At 47.1% G+C, this 22,624-nt stretch overlaps 1 pseudogene; it reads left to right on the forward strand.

Annotated features, from left to right (window-relative positions):
- Positions 1–275: 275 nt before the first annotated feature.
- Positions 276–21,836, forward strand: LOC124514388 (RNA transcription, translation and transport factor protein-like; annotated as a pseudogene).
- The last annotated feature ends 788 nt before the right edge of the window (positions 21,837–22,624 follow it).

Raw genomic sequence — 22,624 nt, forward strand, 5'->3', positions numbered from 1 at the left:
GACAATAAACAATATGCTGAATTGTTTCAAGAGACTGAAACTACACCAGAGATTGGAAGAGAGAACTTACGTAAGGAATTGCTAACTAGGTATAAAGTCATTGTCAAGGTCAGTAAGGGGTTAAAGTGCTAAGAGGATTTCAAGATATCCTGGAGGTTGCAACTTTGGGAAGCAGCTCCCACCCCCAGGGCAGGGGGCTACAGGGAGGAGGTTGGGACATCACTCTGGAGAGGTTTATAGGAGGCCCTACGGAACAGAAACTCAGACGTCTAAGGATGGGGCGCTACCTGGCTGGTGCTGGGGTCTGGGAGGGGGTGAGTGAAGCTGCTTCTGGAAGGGTTACAAACACCCCAAAGCCTGCCCCACGAAGGACCTGCTGCGCTCGGGTGATGATCTGTTGCTGGGGACAAGCTCATGGCGTTACGGAACCAGTCTGGAACGCTGGCAGAAAAACCAAGCGGCCCTCAGAGATCTTGGTGGATCGGAGACTTATTTAACACCAGTGGGCTCAGAGGAGACCATTTCTCCAAATATCTGAGCCCCGAATGTAGGTGGGAAGAGTAATTTATAGCATCATCTTCTGCATTCGTGGCAGCTTTCGCGGCAAACAGGGCAGGAAGAACCCAGAAGAGGAGTCTCTAAGCTGGGAACTAGAGCTTGTTTTAGTCCCGTCAGCCATCTTATGGTACAAAACTTCACTTATTTTCCCAACAATGCGAGCAGGAAACAAACCAGCAGCAGCAAATCCCTTCTTCCTCCCCTGCCGCCTCCCTCCACCTTCCACAGAGAGTAACAGCTGGCAAAGCAGAAATTTCCTGATTCAGCATCCCAGAGCAGAAAGAATATGGGAAGGTGGGTTGGCACAATAATAAGTAAGTAAATTATGTTACAAAATGGTGAGGGCTGTGGGGGGGAAATATAGGAAAGGAAAAAGGATCGGGAATGTGGGGGGCGGGGGGACGAGGTTACATTTTTAAACAGGGCAATCAGGGTGGGCCTCATTGAGAAGGTGATGCTTGAAGTGTAATTTAGAGTAATGAGATTTACTACTACTCTAACAACAATGCCCTCAAGGTAACCGTCCGGTACTCTCCAGGAACACCCAGCAGAACTCCACACGCCAAGAACGTTCTAGAGAAAGCTTGTTCTCAGAAACAGAGACTTGCCAGGTGTAAATACACACACACACACACACACACACACACACACACACACGTGTGTACGCGTGCATTTTCAGGCTGTGAGAATACTGATGTCAAGACTGGGAATAATCAAATTGGTAAATTAGTCTAGTCATCTCAAAATCATTTTAAATAATTGGGATATTCCACTGCACAAAATGTGAAGGCTTTTCAGACAAAAAGTAAAAGTCTGAGTAGAATGATCCACAGAATCAAGTAGCCTTGAGAAACAAATTAAAACTACAAGGATATATCATAACACACCCATCAGAATGGCTAAATCAAAAAGAGTGACAATGACAAGTGTTAGGAAGGACCTAGAACAACTGGTGTGCTCATATCTTGCTGGCGGGAATATAAAATGCTACAACCTCTTTGGGAACCTGTTTGCAGATTTTTCTAGAGCTAACTACATGCCTACCTTCACATTCCACAATGCCAATCCTAAGTATACACCCAGGAGAAGTAACTGCACAGAAAGACACGTAAAAGAATGTTCCGAACAGCTTGAATGCTGATAGCCAATGACCGGAAACAATTCAAACGCATCAACAGATGAATGGATAAGAAACTTGTATATGGGGCGCCTCCGACTTCGGCTCAGGTCATGAGCTCACGGTCCGTGAGTTCAAGCCCCGCGTCGGGCTCTGTGCTGACAGCTCAGAGCCTGGAGCCTGTTTCAAATTCTGTGTCTCCCTCTCTCTCTGCCCCTCCCCCCACTCATGCTCTGTCTCTCTCTGTCTCAGAAATAAATAAACATTAAAAAAAAAAAACTGGGGGCGCCTGGGTGGCGCAGTCGGTTAAGCGTCCGACTTCAGCCAGGTCACGATCTCACGGTCCGTGAGTTCGAGCCCCGCGTCGGGCTCTGGGCTGATGGCTCAGAGCCTGGAGCCTGTTTCCGATTCTGTGTCTCCCTCTCTCTCTGCCCCTCCCCCGTTCATGCTCTGTCTCTCTCTGTCCCAAAAATAAATAAACGTTGAAAAAAAAAATTTTAAAAAAAATAAAAAAAAAATAAAAAAAAAAAAAAAAACTGGTATAGTCACACAAGGGAATACTACTCAACGGCAACCAACAGCCATGGGTACACTCAACAACATGGATGAATCTCAAAACCAGAATATTGAGCAAAATGAGCCACACACAAAAGTCCACACTGTATACACGAGAACAGGTAAAACAGGATAGAAGTCAGAATTGTAGGTAGCCCCAGGAGTGGGGTGGCGTAGACTGGGAAAAAACACAGGGAACATTCTCCATTTTCATTTGGGTGATGGCGACAAGGATGTGTCCATTTGTAAAAATCCACTAAGCACCTAGGGTCAGTACAGGCTATGAACTTTGTAAGGCGTATGCTATTCCTCTATAGAAAACAGAAAAAAGAGGGGTGCCTGAGTGACTTAGTCAGTTGGGCGTCCAACTTCGGCTTGGGTCATGATCTCAGGGTTTGGGAGTTCGAGTCCCATATCAGGGTCTCTGCTGTCAGGGAGGATCCCACTTCAGATCCTCTATCAACCTCTCTCTTTGCCCCTCCCCCACTCTTATTCTCTCTCTCTCTCTCTCTCTCTCTCTCTCTCTCTTTCTCTCTCTCTCACAAAAATAAATAAACTAAAAAAAAAAAAAAAGACAGGGGCGCCTGGGTGGCGCAGTCGGTTAAGCGTCCGACTTCAGCCAGGTCACGATCTCGCGGTCCGTGAGTTCGAGCCCAGCGTCGGGCTCTGGGCTGATGGCTCAGAGCCTGGAGCCTGTTTCCGATTCTGTGTCTCCCTCTCTCTCTGCCCCTCCCCCGTTCATGCTCTGTCTCTCTCTGTCCCAAAAATAAATAAACGTTGAAAAAAAAATTAAAAAAAAAAAAAAAGAAAAAGAGAGGAAGGGAGGGAGGCCAGCATCCTTCCTAGGAAGCATGGTAAGAAATCAAATAGTCGAATCATCTGCTGACTGCTCAAAGAGAAGTACAGGCTTAAATCTATCAAATCTATCAAATATGATGTGGCTTCATAAATCAAGATAGACACATCAAAGCCAATGATAAAGAACAATTTCAAGCTGCTGTAAAACCTCTAAAGGTTATTCTAGGCAGCTGCACAAACTGGACAGTTGCCACTGACAGACGCTAAGAAGAAAAATCCCCAAAGTACTAAAAAGCATCCTGTTAGTTTTATGTCTGTTTCCTCTTTTCTTTCCTTTTTTTTTTTTTTTAAGTAGGTTCCACACCCAGCAAGGAGCCCAAGGCGAGGCTTGAACTCATGACCCTGAGACGTAGACCTGAGCTGAGATGGAGAGTCTGATGCTTAACCGACTGAGCCACCTTTCTTTTTTATGGCAAATAGCAATGCCCTAAATCTTCCTATGGACAAATAAAACTGGTCCCAATCAAAAAGTCGGTAAAAAAAAAAAAAAAAAAGAAAGAAAGAAAGAAAAAGGAAAAGAAAAGAAAAGAAAAGGCAGTTAACCAAATATATACATAAATCCAAACAGGGAGGGGGGCAGAAATGGTTCTGACATAATGCTTATCCAACTATAATTTGATAATTGTTCTTTGGAATAATGGAGGAGAGTGTGGAGGTCTGCTTGGCACTCGGTATTGGACAAACATTTCAAAAATTATACTTCTCAGGGCGCCTGGGTGGCTCTGTCAGCTAAGCGTCCGATTTCAGCTCAGGTCATGATATCACGGTCCATGAGTTTAAGCCCTGCATCGGGCTCTGTATTGACAGCTTGGAGCCTGGAGCCTGCTTCAGATTCTGTGTTTCCCTCTCTCTCTGCCCAGCCCCTGCTCACGCTCTGTCTCTCTCGCTCTCAAAAATAAATAAAGATTAAGAAAAAAATTTTTAAATTATGCTCCTCTGACTCCACAATAAGATATAAATATCTGAAGCCCCCTAACCAAGTTGATGACAAAAGCCAGTTCAACTGCAAACATCTTTCAGACAGCAGGTCAGCTTCACAAGTTTCCCCACATTCAGAGAGAGAGAGAGAGGAAGAGAGAGAATCCCAAGGAGGATCTGCACTGTCAAAGCAGAGCCCGACCCAGGGCTTGATCCCACAAACCATGAGATCATCACCTGAGCTGAAATCAAGAGTCTAATGCTTAACCAACTGAGCCACCCAGGGGCCCCCAAAGCATTTGATTTTTAAAGAAGCAATACAATGTCCCACATTGTATTGAGGAGGAGGGAAAGGAGAAAGAAGGAGAAGGAGGAGAGGAAGAGGAAGAGGAGGAGGAGGAGGAGGAGGAGGAGGAGGAGGAGGAGGAGAAGTAGCCAGACTGAACCAGAACCAGTCAGGACCAGTGACCTCCTCTTTGAGCTCAAAAAACAAAAAACAAACGAACAAAAAAAAGAAATCAACCCTCTTTTACTTAGTGACTTCTTTTAGCTGATTTTGAATTAAGTAGCTCTTCTCCCCTTCAGCCAGACCCTTTTCTGCTTGCCCTTAAAAAATCCGTGACTCTTCCCTTTGGAGAAGCGGATTTGAGTCTTGTGTCCTCAACACCCCTCCACCCCCTCCACCCCATTCATTTGGCAGCCTTTCGAATGAACTTTTTCCTTGCGGCACATTCAACGTCTCCGCGATCAGCTTTGCTGCACATCGGGCTCATGAACTTGGGTTTGGTTACAATGGCAACCCAAACTAGTTTGCCATTTAAAATTTGGGAGCTCACTGTGTCTTTTAAGATTTTTTTTTTTAACGTTTATTTATTTTTGAGACAGAGAGAGACAGAGCATGAACGGGGAAGGGGCAGAGAGAGAGGGAGACACAGAATCGGAAGCAGGCTCCAAGCTCTGAGCCATCAGCCCATAGCCCGACGCGGGGCTCGAACTCACGGACCGCGAGATCGTGACCTGAGCTGAAGTCGGACGTTTAACCGACTGAGCCACCCAGGCGCCCCTTTTAAGATTTTTTTAAAATTATTGTTGGGGCGCCTGGGTGGCGCAGTCGGTTAAGCGTCCGACTTCAGCTCAGGTCACGATCTCGCAGTCCGTGAGTTCGAGCCCCGCGTCGGGCTCTGGGCAGATGGCTCAGAGCCTGGAGCCTGTTTCCGATTCTGTGTCTCCCTCTCTCTCTGCCCCTCCCCTGTTCATGCTCTGTCTCTCTCTGTCCCAAAAATAAATAAATGTTGAAAAAAAAATTTTTTTAAATTATTGTTGAAGTATAATTTGCAAGCAGAAAAATGCACAGGTCTTAAGTGTACAGTTCGATGAGTTTTGACAAATATATAAAACAATAATACCAATACCTAAAACAAGTAGAAAGGGTTAGGAGTCCCCAGAAAAAGAAAGATGAGACATAGCTCTCTTGACATAAGAGAAGTCATTTTAGGCCCTGGGACATCTTACTGAGGTCTATGCCTGACCGGCACTACTTTCCCAAAGCACAGAATTTCCTGGGATATGTTGAGATTGCAAAAGAATAGATCCCAGGAGTCAGTGATTTTAAGGGAACAAAAGAATATAAGAACAGCCACCGTCAGGCCAAGAGATGACCTAATCACATCAGGGACAGTAAGTCGGTGGTAAAACTCCCAGTGCTGATTCAAAAGTAAAGGTTGACCTGATACACATTCCTAAGTTATCTTTGCAGGATTTAAACCCCCTTCAGTACTCAGGTACAGGACCAACTGAAGCCAGAAAATTGATGGTGTTGACCCTTACTGCCCTTGTGACTTCGACCTGGACTCTGTCGTCTTAAGATGACTTTCGCCCCAATGCCATGCTGAATTCCCCATCGTGCAGCCCCTGCATGAATACATGTGCACCTTCCCGAGTTTTGTTGTTGGAGGAGACACCGCTTTGGGAAATTTCCTTGGTGGTCTTTGTTGCAAGGAAAACCTCTTTTTCCTATTCTTTGGCTTGGTTGTGTCTTTGGCTCGACACCCACCAAGAGGTGAACCCAGGTGTGGGTAACAGTAGGACCTTTTTATCAACCCAGTTTTTCTCATGAGACTTCAGGAACCTTTGCTGGTCAAGCCCCTTCAGAGGTTACACTGTTCGGACTCTTACAACCATATACTAGTTTCTACCTGCTCTTGAACTTCAAGTGCAAAATTGAGCTTATCTTGCTTCTTTCACTCAACCCTAAATATATTTTTAAATCTAAAAAACAGAGCTAACTTTTGAATATAGGTTGGCTGAACTCCTCTAGCAGAAGCCCTTGTGTCAGCGAAGCACCATTTACTTTGGGTACCTACTCACTTAGCATGAGCCCAGCTCCACTTATCTGGGAAAAAGTATTTGGAACAACAGTTCATCCTAGCACAAAAATATAGAAGGAAACCTAGTTGTGTAATATCACAAACATTAAGTCCTCATATAACACGTGAAGATCACTGAAATCCAGGCTTGAAATTATCACTCTTCATCCCCAAAGGGCAGGAAAGGACCTCTCCTGCCTGTCTGTAGAGCAAGGCAAAAGGGTTCACAGTGACTATTAGCAAAATGCATACAGGCTCTTTAAGGAACCCACCTCAAAATAGCCATAGGCCCTAACTGACCAATTACAGACAGGCACAGGTCCTAAGATTACCAAAAAAGAGAAAATTCCATACGTCCGCATACTCCCCCACTCTGCCCTATAACTATAGCCCCTCACCACCACCACATGGTGAACAGTCTCCTTTGCTATCCTGCCCTCTGCTCCCTTGCAGTGTATTCAAAAACTTCTATTGCTTTTGTTCTGCCTCCGGTGAATTCTTTCACTGCCATGCTGCAGGCCTCCACCTGATTGGAGGACCCCACATTTGGTGGCCCCTCCAACCCATACAAGTCCCCACACCGTCCTGAGCTCTCGGCTTCATACTGTTTCCAGCTATCTTCCCCCCTGGCGGGACTTCCTTAATTTCCCAAAAGTCTGACCTCACCCTGGGAGCCCTCTTATATTTTCCAAGAGCAGAGGAAGCCTTCCAAATCATTTCCCATTTACTAGAATTTTCTTTTCACCATTTTTTTTCCTCCTCAAAAGGAAATTTTCTCTCCTGCTGGAAAAAAAGAAAAAAAAAGTCTTTCAGTCAAAAGGTCAGTGACTCTGACCTCCAGCAAAGATACCCAACAAAGAGATTCATGGGTGAACAGGAATCTCCCAGAATTGCCACAGTGACACATGGGGGTTTGCTTCTGTGGTTTGTGTGCACATATGAAGGCCTATCAACAGATAGAAAGGTTGCTGTTTCACCAGCTAACACGTGTGATAGGGCAAGACGCCAGCTCCTCCTCTCTGGGGCTCCTGGCCCCCTACTGGATCTCTCCAGGGAGTGTCTCTCATATCCTCAGCCCACATCGAGCCTCTCTGACTGAACATCTTGCCGCCCCTCTTCGACCAAAGCCCCTGTGCACCATTGTAGTGACCCCTAATGTGGTCGCCAACACTGCCCAAACCACTCTTGCCCTAAGGCACCAGTCCCATTGGTCACCTCCCCACTGGCGTCACATTGACTTGAACACCCAGCTCAGCTCTGATTGTCCCTTATCTGGCTTTGAGTTCTCCACAGCCATTGCCACCTCCTTAGCAACTGTCAAACAAAGCTGGACATGAGCTAAAGCAGCAAAAACAGAGTCTATTCAGTAACCACTGACAGCCGGGAAAATTTCTGAGCTCTATTCCAATTTGTGCAGAGGTGACTGGGTGTTTTAAAGGAAAGAGGAGGGAGTAGGGAGGGAAGACACTGGGACACTATCCTTCCTGACAATTACTTTCCAAAGGAATGGCTCTTGGGACCTCGGGAAAGCCACTCCTGACTTGTAGGAAATACTTATACATCTCAAAAGGACAGAAGAAGGACTTCTAAGCCCTTTTTAGTAAATGCTCTAAGAAAGAGGTCAGAGCCTATGCCAGGTTCTGGCTAGAACACAGTAACTTCTTTTGACAGCCCTGAGTTTTTCCAGACAGGACCTCAAAAGGGGGCTGGGTCAACCCAGAGACTCCACCTTAGGCTTCTAGAAGCCCTGCTAGGGTTGGTCAGGTCTCAAAGTGCAGAGGTTTGGACAGAGCTATCGTGTGCCAAAATTTCTTGCAACTCTCACTACCCCATCACCCAGATCCTCACCCTCAGGCTACGGACCTTGCTGTTGCTACGTGCCTGCCTGCCTCCAACCTCTCTCTGTTCCTGCCCACAAGGTGCCAAATGCACCACCACCAGTCGCCACTTATATATCTGTCTCTGCTGTTGCCAGTCTGCTGCTGGCAGGGGAAGAACTCCATTTTCTCTGTTGCTTGGCTGGGCTCCCGTTGCTACAACCCTCTCAGCTTTTCTGCCCAGAGCACCCTCCTTGTCCTGTGTAACCAGGAGCCACCACCAAGGGATTCCAGATACAGCCTCAGCCTGGGCAGAGAGCCACTGCTCACATCCCACCCAAGGCCCCAAATCTGAGCTCAGAGGGGCCAGATTCCTTCTTCCCCACTGTCACCTCTCTCCCTGGAACACAGTCCACCTACAGTGAATTCATCCACTCCCTGCCAATCCACTCCACCCACCCACCCACCCACCCCCACCAAATAAGCCCAAACAAATTCTATCCCAAGTGAGAGCAAAGTTCAAATTATTTCCCTTGGCGCTCCTAGGCCTACGTACATAAACAGCTCTAACCATGCAGCGGGTACTTTTTTTTTTTTTTTCCTCCTACTTTACAGTGTAATCTGATGTGGATTTTATCTTTGAATCCTTCCCCTCAGCAAGAAGCAGCCAGGGCATTTGAAGCTCTCCCTCTGGGAAGTGATGGAGGATATAGCAGAACAAAGACTCCATTCTTAGCTTTCGAGTTTCAAAATAGACCTTGAAATTCATGGCCAAGGCCATATTTGAAGGAGAAAAAAAAAAAAAAAAAGCAGGCAGAGGGAGGTGAGGGAAAGAGGATGTTGAATTTTAAAATCTTGGTCATGAAAGGGGCGCCTGGTGGCTCAGTCGGTTGAGCGTCCAACTTCTGCTCAGGTCATGATCTCGCTGTTGACGAGTTCGAGCCCCACACTGGGCTCTGTGCTGATGGCTCGGAGCCCGGAGCCTGCCTCGGGATCTGTGTCTCCCTCTCCCTCTGCCCCTCCCCCGCTCATGCTCTGTCTCTCTCTGTCTCAAAAAGAAACATTTAAAAAAAAATTAAATCTTAGTCATGAAAGATTCAGAGCATAACATTTCTATCTCAAGAAATTCAGAAGCATGTGAAATAAAGTAAGAGCAGTTTTTCCAGGCCCAGGGTTGCGAGGACAGCAGGGAAACGTATGGGGGCCCTTCCCCCTGCCACCCTCAGTTTCTGGTCCCTTCCCAAGAATGGGAATGACAGTGGAATCCCATAAAGGTTCACTGAGGGCCCAAGAGCAGAGAAGGCCATAAGTGGATGTACCAGGGGATCATGAAGCTCCAAGTTTTGGGGCCCCTGACTTCCAAGGTCCTGTGCCTGATTTTATGGTAGTAATTTTTTTTTTTTGAATTTTCATGAGAAGGCCCCCAGAACTGCATAAGTTCCAGGATCTTCCCCTGAAGGTCCCTGAACTTCACTCCTGAGCAGAGGCTGGGAAAGCAGCAGACTTCCAAGGACCCCAGCCTGCCATGCCAAGAAGCCCAGGCAGCCTCTTTGAGGATAAAACCACAAGGAGCAGTGACTCATCCTCACTGAGGGCCCAAGCAACCCACCCGCTGACTGCAGCTGTAGACTGATCCCAGGCAAGACCTGCAGAAGAACTGCCCTACCCGGCCACATAGCTGACCCACAGAAGCCAGAGCAAACAAAACAATGGTTGTTATAAGCCACAAAGCTGGAGAGTGGTTGATTACACAGAAACAGATAACTGATATAGTGAATTTGGACAAAACGTTGGTGGGAAAAAGAAAGAAATAATATAATCACTTCTAGAGCATGAGCCTTCTATTTTTAAAGGTGTGCATTCTGGGTATGTGCAGAGAAAATATCTGGAAGATCACGTAAGAGACTGACCAGGGGTTAGAGACGGGAGCTGTGGGGGAAGTAAGCACACTCTCAGTAGGTTTAGGTGTTTACAAATGTGCGTTACATTGAAATAAAAGGAGATTCACTGAGTACTTGGCTATGTACCAGGCACTATGCTAGGCGTTAGGGTCCAAAAATGAGCTAGACACCATTCCTCCCTTCAGGAAGCTCCAAGCCTGAGTGTGATGACATGCAAACAGACCAGTGGAGTCATGCAGACACTGTGATAGTGATTGGGGGGAGGGGGGCGGCGGGAGGGGCAAAAGAAGCACATGACTGATGCTATGGGACAGAGCGGGAAATGAAAACACTGAACACAGGACAGATTGAAATAGTCCACAGGGGAGCCTTAAAAATGACTAGGTCCTGATTGAGCAAACTGGGAGAGGGCCTGAGAGTTGGGGCGGTGGTCTGGGGGAGGCACTTCCCTATCTGGGCTTTGGATCTTCATTCCAAAATGAGGGAATCAAGCTAAATTATCTTAGGGCCACTTCTAGTTCTGAAGCTCTACACCTTCACCTTCTCTCTCTCTCTCTCTGCACAGGTGGCATACTTCTCACACAGCACAAATTCCAAAACTAACACCATATTTAGGGGGTGCTCAATATGTGGGCAGAGCTAAAAATATGAGTTTCTTAATCAGACATCTGCAGGCAAATACTATTTTGTGTTTCTGTGATTCAGATGCCATATGTTTGAATTTCAGATGTCAGGTGTAGGCTAGGAAACGTTTTTCCTCTACCCATTTTAAGTTCTAAGTCCATAACAAAAGGCAGATTAACAAGAGAAAAACAAAGAGAACTTTATTAACATGTGTATGTGGGAGAAACTCAGGGCTGAGTAACTCAAAGAGTGGCTTAGAACTCAGGCTTATGTAGCATCTTCAACAAAGAGAAATGGCAGGACACAGGAAAGCGGCTTCAGGCTTCCAAGGGTGGCAAACTGTACGAAGATAAATAAATGAAGAGTAACTAACAGAGTAAGGATTCCTCAGGTGCCGTCTCTGGGCTGACAAGAGTCTAAAGTAAAAGAAAACTTATATCCTGTCTTAAGGCAAAAAAGGGGAAGGTATAGAGAACTTTCCCTGATTTTGTGGTTTCTTCATTGCCTTTAGCGCAAAATAATTCTTACATGAAAGAGGCATCTTTTTAGGGTGACATATTCTTTTATAGATAGATAGATAGATAGATAGATAAAATTTACTGTCAAACTGGTTTCCACACAACACCCAGTGTTCATCCCAACAAGTGCCCTCTTCAGTGCCCATCACCCACTTTCCCCTGTCCCCCACCCCCATCAACCCTCTGTTTGTTCTAGGGCGACATATTCTGGTCTCCTTCACAGGTTATATGGACCAGCCACATGGCACCTGCAGTTGGAATCTTGGAAAAATTTGGAAATTATGAAACAGAAGATGGTGTCTTGCCCTGATATCCAAGGCAAGTTCTTAGTAGGACTGAGTAGTGAAATAGGAAAAATACTGAACTCAGAAAATTGAGTTCAAATCTGGATCCAGGGGTACCTGGCTGGCTCAGTCAGTAGAACATGTGAGTCTTGATTTCGGGGTCATGGGTTTGAGCCCCACATTGGGACTCAAAATTTTAATAAAGTCTTTTTAAAAAAATCTGGACCCAGATGTGGGATCTTGGGCAAATTATTCTCTCTCAAACCAATTATTCTTGGTTTCTCCATTGACATGTCACTCAAATGTAACTAAGCATCCTTGGACCTACCCAAGACTTAAAGTCAATCTCACATGTAATCACATTAAGGGGTGCCTGGGTGGCTCAGTTGGTTAAGCATCAACTTTGGCTCAGGTCATGATTTTATGGTTCATGAGTTCGAGCCCTACATTGGGCTCTGTGCTGACAGCTCAGAGCCTGGAGCCTACTTTGGATTCTATGTCTCTGTCTCTCTCTGCTCCTCCCCCACTTGCTCTCTCTCTCTCTCTCTCTCTCTCTCTCTCTTTTTCTCTCTCTCAAAAAGAAATAAACATTTTTAAAAATTTAAATGTTCACACACACACACACACACACACACACAACCGCAAAGGCAAAGATGAATAATGTGGTCTTGTTTTTCCTTCAAGTGCCCAAGATCCCACATCTGGGTCCAGATTTTTTTAAAAAAGATTGTATTTAAAAATTTTTTTGTAAGTAAATTCTACACCCAATGTGGGACCCAAACACATGACCCCGAAATCAAGACTCACATGTTCTACCGACTGAACCAGCCAGGTACCCCTGGACCCAGATTTGAACTCAATTTTCTGAATTCAGTGTTTTTTCCTATTTCACTACTTGGAGGAGGGAATCACTGTACATATCACATAGAAAACTTCCCAAAAATCTTGATTCTGTAAGGGAGGAAAAACAATTTTCCCTTTACACTTCTGAATTCTTGGCTGAGATCCCTGTAATGAAAGACTAACAAGAAAGATTAACGAGACAAAAAAAGCCACCAAAGAGTTAGCTTTAGACTTCAGGATGAAACACCATCTTAATAGGGAGAGGGGAGAGGGGATGTAGGAGAGGAGAGAGGGTGATTTTCAAGAAAGCTGAACGGGCCCTTAGAGGAACACACGGGAGACGCGTTAGCTTTCCTAGTGCGATGTCACTTCTAGTCTCTCCTGTGATAAGAGTCCACTCAATCTTTTCTGACTGATGAAGCTCCCAGGAAGCAGATTTATGACAATTGAGTTCCTTTTGGAAGACTTAGTTTTAGGCAGATGAGAAGAGTTCAGAGAAAGCCTCTCCCTGCTTGTGTTGTCTTTCAAGTGCCTATGGCTCAAAATAATCAATATGCCAAAGCAACGTATTTGAGGGTGGAAGGTCCTGAGGTCCCACAGTCATATATTGGGGTAGCATGTTGTGCTGGCCTTCAGTGCTTTCCTCAAATTTCTCTCCCTTTGGCAGTGGCCACAGTTGTTCCCTCCCTGTGTGTGTGTCTCTCTCTCTCTCTGCCTCTTGCCTCTGCCTCTCAGTCTCTCTCTCTCTCTCTCTCTCATCTTCCAGTCTCTCTTTATTCTCTCAGCTACTGATTACCCTGGTGCCTTAGCCCCCAGGTCCGGCTGCCCCTTTTCTATGAATAACACTCTCCTTGGAGAATTCTCTATAACCACTGCCGGTCTCAAAAACCAGAAGAACACAGACCCCACCAAGTCACTGAGAAGATTAAATAGGTGTGTCAAGCACCCAGCACCGAGTGGCAAACGTGGGTTCCGCTTTTTGCCTTCCTTTCTCCTGGACAAGAGCAGATAGAACAAAGTGAAAAATGGGACAGAAAAGCAAGCTGGCCTGAAAAGAGCTGTTGATCACTGAAAACCAGACGTTGTGCTGAGATTTTGGTGTATGTGATCTTGAATCCCGCTCCCCCCACCACATCTTTCTAAATTCCCCACAATCCCCCCTTCACCCAGTCGCGGGCCATTGTCTTCAGACATTACTTCTTGCGGCCACTTCCCTACCTGGCCCTGTTCACAGCTACCTACTGATTTGAGAAACAAAGGCAGAAGAAAATGGCAGATAAAATCAAATTTCCTTATAACCAGCAGCCCATTGAGAACTACTTGAGGCAGGCAAAGAGGAATGCATCTCCAGGAGCTCCCTGCTGTCTTAACGCTACTGCTTTGCTAGAGGAAAAAACAACCTTAGCTTGACAACAGCTAGGCCTCCGGTATCCAGAGTCTTCTTTAGCATATGAAAACCTCACTGGAAACTTCCCCTGGACTTTACCTCCCCCAACCCCATAGTATATAACTAGTCTCTCCTCATGGTCCCAGGCGGGTAGCTCTTCCTGCCCACAGGTCCGGTCCCGTTCTTTAATAAAATCACTTTTTTTGCACCAAAGATGTCTTCAAGAATTCTTTCCTGGCCGTTGGCTCTGGACCCCACAAAACCCCACTATCACCCCAAAAACCTCATCACCTACCAAGAGGTGTTCATGGACCTCCCCAAGTAAACAGGCAAGTTACCATTAAAGGACCCCAGTCTCCCTTCTTGCTGCCTTGGAATCCCCCTGCATCGGACTCAGGAGCCATTGATTGTTCCAGTCCCTGGGAGCAACCCCTAACTGTCCCCATGTCTTCCTCCACACATGCTGTCTGGCAGCTTCTTAAAAAGGTAAGTATGCATTTGCCACCACGTGGACGCAGCCATTCCTTGGGGTATTACCCAGGGCCATGAGAGGAGAGGATATGTTCACACAAAGACTGGTACACAAATGTACCTGGCAACCGGATTTGCGGTAACCAAGACCTGAAAACAATCCAAATGCCCATCAACAAGAGAACAGACAAATGGCGGCCACTCCGCACAACGGAACCAGCAACGAAAAGGCGTGGAGCGTGGAGTGTGGCCACTCAGATGACTCTCAAACACACGCTAAGAAAAGAAGCCCACCACCCAAGTGTATGCGCTAGATGAGTCCATTTGTAAGAGCTTCTAGAATCTGTGGTGACAGACCACAGATCAGCCATGGCCGGGGGGGGGGGGGGGGCAAGGGGGAGGGGGGGAGGGGGTATAACTGCAAAGAGGCAGAAGAAACGTTGGGGGTCGACAGAAAAGTTTTATACCTTCATTGTAGTGGTCATTACCCCAGTGTATGCATTGTCAAAACTCATCAAACTGTACGCTCGAAATGGGTGCATTTTATCACGTGCGATCCATACCTCCACGAGGCCGATCTCTTAAAACAGCTTCTGTTTCAGCAGGGCTCTCAGAAGCGGGCTCTGAATCTAACACCTGGAATGTAACAACTGGAAGAAGGAGCTGTCCCGGCGGCCTAAGGAAAGCCATCCCCAACTCTAAACCTGCGGGGCCCCACAGCACACTCCCCAGAAATCTTTCTCACCCAGGGTCCCGGTTTCCTAACTCAGTTCGCCATGCCAAAGTTCATCCTGCTGTGGGCTGGGAGCAGGGCTGGGAGCAGGCCTGGACTATTTCAGGCCCAAGGGCAACATCCCTGAGAAGTTCTATCTGGAAAGAGTGGGAGATCGCCATGGCAACCTGTCCCAGGCCCAGCCCTGGCAGAGCTCCAAAGCACACAAATAAAGCCATAGGAATGTGGTGCAGGGCTGGGCGGGGCAGCTAGAAAGTTGCCAAGTTTCCATGAAAATCAACTGCGGGAGGCCTCAGCCTCTGGAAGGGGTCAGTAGGGAATCTTGAGTCCCAACAGCAGGATCAGTCCAGGGAAATGTAACACATTCTCAAACACACACACACACACACACACACACACACACACACACACACACCCTCCTTGGAGCACAGCCCTACTGCTTCTTGAAAAAGAGAACTGGTTCAATAGGAGCACTGGCTTCTGAGCCTGACAAACCGAGTCTGGTGCCATCTCAGCAAGTTTCTGAACCAGTTATCCACATGGCCCACTCCCTCCCCTCTCCTCCTTGTCTCCCCTTCTCCAGGAGACCTTCCCTGATCACCTTAGATCAAACTGCAGCCTCCCCTCCACCCTCAACTCCTGCCCTGCTTGATTTTTCTCCATGGCTGCTAAGCACCACCTGACACACCATGATTTACTTGTTTATCCTGCTTGTTGCCTTGTTAGTATCAGCTCCGTGAGGGCAGGGATTTTTGTCTGTTTCGTCTATGCTCCATCCAGTGCCTAGAATGGTGCCTGGCACTTGGTAGGTGCACAAGGAACATTATAGAATGCACGGACTGCTCTGAAGCAAAATGGGGATAATTCTACCCCCATGGGGTTCGCGTGAAGGTTAAAGCAGTGGGCTTAAGGCTGTGGGTTAAGTCCCCAGCCCTTAGTGGGGGCACTAGTGTTATTCACAGTTATAGCTCTCCTTTGGTGAGACGTAATCATGAACACATTTTTCATTACCGCCCCTTAGCACTTTGGTCCATATCTAAGAACACCTTTCACTGGATCTTACCTTACCTCTGAGCCCAAGAGCTTACCCCTGTCCTAGTTCTGCAAAACCACTAGATAATAAAGATAATGGAACCAGAGATGGAGTCCACAGAGAAACTCTCTCGCTCCAAGTATTTGTTAGGAGACTGAATACATGAACTAATTCATTCATAGGAAAGCAAGCTCTTCAAAAACGTAATGACGATTTGAACAGGCAGGAAATGCTTCACCTGTAAAAGAAGAGAACAGGTATTTCTTGTATCCTTAACACATGCCAGGTGGTGTGTTAGGTACCTGACATGTCTTATGTTGTTTCCCTTTTGTATCAACCTTACCAGGAAGGTATCTAAGAATGAGGAAATTGAGGCCAGGAGGTTATGACACCGGCTTGAGACCTCAGAGCGCTAAGCAGTGGGGCAGGAGTTGAACCCAAAGTTGCTCAAGCCCCAAAGCCTGTGTTCTTCCTGCCACCCTACCCCACCTCCTTTGAAACTACTTGGGAAAAGGTCCCTCTGCCAAGCGAGGGAGTTTGGATATATTCTGTAGGCAATTCTAAAAATAAAAAGGCGACTGGGTATAGATATATCGAAACTCCTAGGAAGGAGGAATTATTTTTGCCTGCGAGAAATCAGAAAATCTACCAAGAGGAGCTGCAGGGGACTTGTATTTCTGGTTCATTAACTCATCTTTGTGGAGGTTATCACTGGCTTTTGGTTCTAACGCATGACAATGAACAACACTCTGTATTCATACACGTTTTCCATCTTGTCATATTTTCAGCAGGTCATCCCTTTGGGATCCTTTATTGTTATTTATAGCCGCGTGCATCATTTCATCGCCAGAATTTAGCGCGTTCTGGCAACAGCTACGCTCTCAGAGGCTGGAGCCTCCAGCACCACAAGCCTGAGAGAGAGCAGAGAGCATGGAAATTTGGAGCCTGCTCGGACCAGCTCTCGTGTTCAACGAGTTCGTATAGGTGGCTTGAAATTAGCCAAGGTGAAAGTCTTGACACCCCAGAAAATGACAAATGCTACAAATCGAGGCTTTTCGTTCCCCCTCTGGGGAGCCAGTTGTTAAGCATTGCACCAAACACACACCTGGCTTAGCCAGTGGAAAGAGCGGATAAGAATTCTGGAGAGGAGTCAGAGAGCTTGAGTTTTAACTTCATGTCATTATTAACTCACCATAAACCTTACAAAGTCATTCCTCTTCCCTCGACCTCACTTTCCTGATCAATTAAATTTGGGGAGATTGAGTATATTCGAAAACCAGGGGTGCCTGGCTGGCTCGGTTAGTGGGGCGTCTGACTCTTGATCTCAGGGTCGTGAGTTCAAGCCCCACGTCGGGCGCGAGGTCTACTTAAAAAAACAAAACCAAAACACAAAACAAAAACAAAAGCAAACCCAAAAAACAGGACTGCTAGGTGCTGAGTTATTCCCCCAGAAGCAAACAGCTTGGCAAATCTTCAAGCAATTTTCAATAATAAAAGAAAAAGAACCCCACTCATTAAATCCCCTGAGAAGTCCAAATAGGTTAACTTAATAACTAAATCGTGTTTAGTGGTGCAAAGCTTTCAAAATCTGAAACCTGGGCGAAGGACAATAAAAGGCAGTCAGCCCTCTGTTGCCTTCAGTCCAACATACTGAGCACCTGAAATGGGGCAGTCACTGCTGGCCATTGATGCTATCACACTGTAGAAGACCCAGACCCTGCCCCCGGGAGCTGATGAGGGAGGTAGACAGACCTTAGGCATGTATCATAATTAGTGGAATCTGGACTCTGATGGGGTAGGAACCAGGCTTTAAGACAGCATGCAGCGGGGGCAGTCTCAGTGTTTGGGGAGCCGAGGATGGCTTGGGAGAAGGGACAGCTAATCGGAATTAAGTCCCGAGGTCAGATACCACAGGAACTTTGGGGGATTGCAATCTTCAAGAGGAGCTGGGGAGTATGATTGATGCAAATCAATGCTGGAAAGCCACGTAGAGCCTTCGGGATCAGGTAAAGGAGTCCGGAATTGATCTTTAAGGGCAGGAATTTGAGCTTTAGAAATCTTGTTCAGGCTATTATATGGAGAATGAATGGAAAGAAAGCAACACTGGAAACTGGGAGGCCAGTTCAGTGGCTTTTGCAGCAAATGAGGGATCCGGTAAACCGAGGCAGAGTGGATGGATTAGGGCCTCGTGATACTGTGATTTATCATAAGAAATACAGATTTGGTCTTTGTTGCCAGTCCCTGACACAGGGCTCTCAAAACTCTTGTAAATGCCTAAGTGAGAAGAGCACTGGGAGCTTCTTTTGTTTTACTGAAGGGACCCTGAGTGGGCTCCTGATGGCTCTGGATGGGGGCTGCTCCCCAGGAAGACCAAGCCATCATTAGAAACTTAGAATTTCCAGCCACTCACCACCACCACTTCTCTAGACAGGCGAGAGGGGCTGGAAATAGAATTAATAATCAATCATGCCTAGGGGCGCCTGGGTGGCTCCGTCAATTAATCGTTTGGCTCAGCCCATGATCTCACAGTTTGTGAGTTCAAGCCCCATGTCAGGCTCTGTGCTGGCTACCTCGCAGCCTGGAGCCTGCTTCAGATTCTGTGTCTCACTCTCTCTCTCTGTCCCCCACTCCCCGCCGCCCTTTCTCAAAAATGAATAAACATATTAAAAATTTTTTTTAAAAATAATCGATCATGCCTATATGAGGAATCTTCCATAAGACCCCAGTAGCACAGGGTTTGGAGAACTTCCAGGTGGGTGAACCTGTCCACATACGGGGAGGGTGACAGTCCCCACCTCCACCGAGACAGCAGCTCCTGTGCTCGGGCCCTCCCAGACCTCACCCTACGTATCTCTTCATCTGGCCGTGCATCTGTACCCTTGATCCTATCCTTTAATAAGCTGGCAATTGTTTCCCTAAGTTTTGCCAGATTATTCTAGCAAATAATCAAATCCAAGGGGGAAGAAGTCATGGAAACTTCCAATTGGTAGCCAAGTCAGACAGAAGTTGTGGGTAACTTAGGGACCTACACTTGCAGTGGGCATTTGAAGTGGGGGGAGGGGGGGCGAGGGGGAGGGAAACAGTCTCCTGAGACCAAACTCTTAACCGGTGGGATCTGACACTATCTCTTGGTACACAGTATCAAAAGTGAGTTAAGTTGTAGGGTACCCAGCTGGTGTCACAGAATCGCTTGGCATTTGGAAAAACCCCCCACAAACTCTTGACCAGAAGTGTCAGAAGCATTCTCTGTGAAAGTAAAGAAGACACAGGTTTTTCCGAGACAGGCGTGTATGAGTCTCCTGGGGCTGCCATCACAAAGTGCCACAAACGTGGTGGTGGCTTAAATAACAGATACATATTATCTCACGGTTCTGGAGGCTGGACATCCGAAAGCAAAGTGTCAGCCAGGCCATGCTCCCTCCAAGAGCTGAGTAGGATCTCCCTTCCCTCTCCCTAGTTTCTGGAGGTGGCCATCAACTGCCTACTCTCGTTTCTGCTTCTGTAGTCCCGTGGTGTCTCCCTGTGTGGCTGTCTCTTCATAGCCTCTTCTTTTTTTTTTTTAATTTTTTTTTTCAACGTTTATTTATTTCTGGGACAGAGAGAGACAGAGCACGAACGGGGGAGGGGCAGAGAGAGAGGGAGACACAGAATCGGAAACAGGCTCCAGGCTCTGAGCCGTCGGCCCAGAGCCTGACACGGGGCTCGAACCCACAGACCGCGAGATCGTGACCTGGCTGAAGTCGGACGTTTAACCGACTGCGCCACCCAGGCGCCCCTTCATATCCTCTTCTTACAAGGACACCGGGTGTATCGGATCAAGGACCCACCCTGTTCCAACGTGACCTCCTCTTAACTAATCATACCCACGATGACCCTCTTTCCAAACAAGGTCACATTCTGAGGTTCTGGGAGTTAGGACTTCAACATATCTTTTGCCAGGGGCGGCGATTGATTAGAGATTGATTACGTCTTTAGGGGAAGGGCAAACAAAGGACAGAAGTCGAGCGTTCACACACTGATTTCTATGAGCAGATGGTAGTCAGATGAACTGGGTAGGGAACGCAGGAAGAGAAATGGATTTCAGGGGGAAGGTGGTGAGTTTTATTTTGGACGTGTGTCAGTTGCCTTCCGGGCAGCACAGGCTGTGTGGGACAGCTCTGGGGGTCCTTTGACAATCCACACCTGGAGATCTAGCCGCCTTTCTCTGTTTGCTTCACTTCCATGAATAACCCTAATCAAAAGATCTTGTCCAGACAGAGCTGAAGAGTGGCAGAATACGCCACCCCAGTATACGCCACTTTGGCATAGGATTATTTTAAGCTAAAGACACTTGAAAAACAGAAGGTACAAAGGACAGTCTGCTCCCCGCCCCCCCCACCCGCCACCGCCCTTTTCTTTCTGAAAGCAGGAGATAAAATTCACATGTGAAAGATGTCCTCCTATGCCAGGAGGAAAGAAAAATTCTGATCACCAAGGATGGGGAGTAATTCTGTCCAAACAGACCTTGTCAAAATAATTCTTACCTTCCCTTGGCGCCCCCCCCCCCCATATATTTCAGTTACTTTTCCACAACTGTCTCCCTTTGCTCAACCTGGTGTGTAAGCCCTTGGGCCTTTCTGCTTTTTGGGTCTTCATTTTCCTCTGGGGGCTCCCATGGCCACGTAAACATCCACGTGCCTTTCTCCTGCTAATCTGTCCTGGTCAACTTAATTCTCAGGTCTGGCCGGAAACCCAGATGGAATGGGGGTGAAGCTTTGTCTCCCCTACGGAGCCTTTAAGGCTCAAGACCTGAATTTAAGAGTTAAGAAATGAGAGAGTCCTAGGTGAGGCAAGGCGCAGGGTGTAGCCACTTAGGGGAAGCAGAGGTAAAAGTCACTGGTACTGAGGGTCACAGGACTAGCAGGTTGCCCTTGCCGTGTCACTGGCGGCCTGTGCTGCCCACTCCTCTTCACCTCTCCCGTCACCGGCAGAAGCCCAAGGTAAAAGAGCGAGGAGCTAGGACCATGCCGCAAGCATGCCAGCTTCAACTGCAAAGACGATACACGATTCAGAAACTTTATTATTTAGCCCAAAGACCAGGAAATCAGACACTACAGGATCGAAGACAGAAGTAACTTAAGAAGCATCCACAGCGGAGACTGGCCCAGTGTCTCTGAAAAGTATTTCAGAGATGTTAACTGTCCTTTCAAGATTCAAGATCGCCAAGAAGCAACAGACTGCCTTCTTGGGTTAGCTGTCCGATTTGAACACGGAGATAATGCTGAAAAATACAAGAACTTGGTACCAGATAATGCAAAACGTATTGGTGGTGCAACGAAAAATGCAGAACCATCCATCGGTCTGGATGTAAATAACTCTGGTTTTCGGGCTGGTGCCATGGCTTCGGTTAACCTTCTTGGGGAAGTCAGGGTGACGACCTGGTCGTGCTTAAGGCGATTTACAGCTCCTGACGGCAGGATGCGGTTGCCAAAGCAAATCAAACAAAAGAGGGCTTGCCTGGCGCCTTAGATAAGACTATCTCAGAACAGGAAGTGCAGTTCTTAGGAAAGCTGCTCAAATTCTGCTATCTCTGCACCTGGAAGAGCTCAGAGAGCTGCAGACAAAAATTCATGAAATCATAGCAGCTGTTCAGGTGATTCTTGTGGATCCGGAGACCAAAGTGGGGGCAGTAAGGTGGGGGGTGGGGGGGCCGGTGGCAGCGGGAAGACAAACCAAGAGCGGGGAAAGTTGGAGGATGAACGTTTTAGGATTTCAGCTTTTCACCTGCTTCGTGCAACTGGGAATCACGTACACTCTGGCATGCGTTTGGAAACCCAATGCCACCTTTTCCAGGGAGGGACCCCGGAAAATTGAGGATGTTCTAGAGATTTACCGTCATTGCTTTTTCTTTAATAAAGTTCAAGAAAGTGGGGCGCCTGGGTGGCTCAGTCGGTTGAGCGTCCGACTTCAGCTCAGGTCACGATCTCACACTCCGTGAGTTCAAGCCCCGCGTCGGGCTCTGTGTTGATGGCTCAGAGCCTGGAGCCCGCTTCGGATTCTGTGTCTCCCCCTCTCTCTGCCCCTCCCCTGCTCATGCTCTGTCTCTTTCTGTCTCAAAAATAAATAAAAACATTAAAAATTTTCTTTAAAAAAATAATAAAGTTCAAGAAAGTGGGGAAAAGAAAGTGGTGGATGTGGAATGGGCCATCTGCATAGACATTGAAGACGCAGAAGGAGGCTCAGAGCCAGGTGCCCAATACAGCAACACCAACAGAAGTAATCATCACTAACGTTTATCGAGTGCCTACCGTGGGCCAGCACTGTGCTGAGTGTTCACACGTATCTTCATCCCATTTAATCTTTCTTTTCTTTCTTCAGGTCTCGGCTTAAATGGCACCCCCCCTCTCCAGACCCCCTCCCCGATGTAAGCCCTCTTTATTCTCTACCTCAAGCCCTTCACAGAATATACACCGATTGATGATTATTTGTTTACTTTCTAGCTGAATGAGCATGGAATGCCAAGGTATTATTTCTATCCCATTTTACATCTAAGGCAAGGTAAGTTCAGATATTAAGTAATTTGCCCAAGATCACATAGCTACAAAGCGGCATGCCTGAAACCAGAGCCCGGGAATACTGGACTCCTCAAGCCTACATTCTGG

The sequence above is a fragment of the Lynx rufus genome, unplaced genomic scaffold (genome assembly GCF_022079265.1).
Source record: "Lynx rufus isolate CCGP_SWC_20201006 ecotype Redwood Valley unplaced genomic scaffold, mLynRuf1.p SCAF_2, whole genome shotgun sequence".
In the NCBI taxonomy this organism is placed as follows: domain Eukaryota; kingdom Metazoa; phylum Chordata; class Mammalia; order Carnivora; family Felidae; genus Lynx; species Lynx rufus.